Raw genomic sequence first — 2,312 nt, 5'->3', positions numbered from 1 at the left:
AATGGTGTAGTCCCTTTGCCCCTTCCCATGACTGGCAAATTGTATAAGTTAAAGCTCTGCCAGAGGCACTAGGAAGTGGATGCTTAGCCAATATATGGTTACTGTCTTCAATAATCCATTTCTGCCCTGAAGGCAAACTCCAGAAACTGTCAGTGGAGAAGTCCCAGGCTGTCTACTTTCCAGCACAATATATTCATCAAGAAAGAGTTTCCACTGTGAGAATCTCCATAAGGACAGATCCACACTTCAAGTGCTTGCCACAGGAAACATATAGCAATTATGATTGCTGCATAAAGTGTAGCCAACATGCATATTCTTTAAAAACCTAACTGGTTCTGTGTCTAAAAGATATGATCATGTATGTTGTCCATGTCTTTGGTCCAGGCATTGCATTTGCTACACAATGTGTTTAGCCATCCTAGGATATAGTTACATTCTGCTACCCAGTCTTGAGTCTTTCCTGCCAGTTATACAATTGGCTTTAACCAGGCTGAAGAGGAAATAAACCTAAGATATTGAAGCATGTAATCATGCTGTTGTTTGATGCCAGCCACTCGGCCAGGCCTTCTTTCATGGTAGGGAACCCTCAAGGACTTGTGTGCGGTGCATCTCACTTTTCTCTGTGTCTTTGTCCCCACACTATTTCCTCTTTCTCTCCTCTCCATATCCTTTCCCCTCTCCATGCCTCATCCTCTCCATCTCAGTCACTCAATAGCCTACTTTTTACCTGCTTTCCATCTTCAGCTATATTTATTATTTATTTTCTTCATTTATAACCCAACTTTTTCCACAGTGTATACCCAAAGCCACTTACTTTATTTTCCTCTCCACCTTCTTTTTTATTCTCACAAAACCCCTGTGAGGCAGATTTGGCTAAAAGTATGTGACTGGCCCCAAACCACAGAGTTTTCACAAGGAGATGGAAATCTGAACGAGGGTCTCCCAGATTGTACTCTGAGATTCTAACCAGTATTTTACAATGGCTTCCATCAGGTGGCTGCTGTTGAACAGTCATGCAGCTGGGTGGTATCAAGTCACCCAGTGGTTACTTCCCAGGCCCAATGAGTCCTCCTTCAGAGACCAAAAAGGGCCTTCCTTCCTGTCCCTGCCCTTTTTGTCTTAGAAGCTGAAGCCTGGAATGCTGTTGTTGCCTAGCAATGGCTACTGAGATAATCAGTTTTTTAAAGCTACAGGTGCTCCTTTTATCATTTGCTGTTGAGTTATTTAGATTTAACATAGTTTTTTGTTTGTTTGTTTGTTTTTGCAAACTTGGGGCATTTACAGGTTTGTAAAAAGATCTGTCTTGCCCATTCACAGTTCCAGTCACCAAATTTAAGTATCCTCAGATTTGGTCAACTTCACTTTTAGAATATACAGGCAAGAACCCGTAAAGATTTGCAGGAGGCATCCCATTTTCTCCCTCCCCCATTATTTCCTCTTTCTGTTGCTTGAAAACTCCCATAGCTTCTCTCCTCTTTCCTGCTTCCTTCTCTCCTTCCCACTCAGCAGCCAATTTAGCTTCATCTGCCCATCATTCTTCGGCTTTCTTTCCCCCCCCAGCAGCTTGTCTGCAAAAACACAGTTGTGTGGTGCCACCCACTCAGTCAGGTCAATTTCATGATAGGGAACTCTCAAGAACTTGTGCAGCGCACATAACTTTCCTCTGTATCCCCCTACCCATATTATTTCCTCTTTCCCTCCCCCTGGCAATCACTATATCCTCTTATAAGACCATAAGAAGATCCCTGCTAGATCAGACCAATGGTCCATCTAGTCCAGCATCCTGGACACAGTGGTAACCAGTTCCTAGAGATGGCCAAGAGGGGCAAAGAGGTTGAGTCCTTCCTCTGATGTTGCTTCCTGGCTCTGGGATTCAGAGGAGGTTCCTCTCAGCCACCATAGCTAGTAACTGTTGATTGACATCATCCGTGAATCTATCTAATCCCCTTTTAAAGCTTTGTATTTCTGTGGCCATCACTACATCTTCTGGCAGTGAATTCCAGATTTAAATCACTCTCCCATTTCCCTGCCTCATTCTCTCCTCAGACATTCAACAACGTACCTTTTATCTGCCTCCCATCTTCAGCAATATTTATTATTTATTTACTTAATTTATATGCCACCTTTCTCCACAATGGGAATGAAAGCCACTTACATCATTCTCCTTTCCTCTTTCCTATCTGGATAACAACCCTGTGAGGTAGGTTAGGCTGAAAGTATGTGACTGGCTCCAAATCACCCAGTGAGCTTCCACAACAAGATGGGGATTTGAGCCTGTTAGTTTGAGTTCCAATGAGTCTTCCTTCAAAGGC

Source organism: Heteronotia binoei, chromosome 13 (assembly GCF_032191835.1).
Source record: "Heteronotia binoei isolate CCM8104 ecotype False Entrance Well chromosome 13, APGP_CSIRO_Hbin_v1, whole genome shotgun sequence".
NCBI lineage: Eukaryota > Metazoa > Chordata > Lepidosauria > Squamata > Gekkonidae > Heteronotia > Heteronotia binoei.
This window is presented reverse-complemented; position numbering follows the sequence as displayed.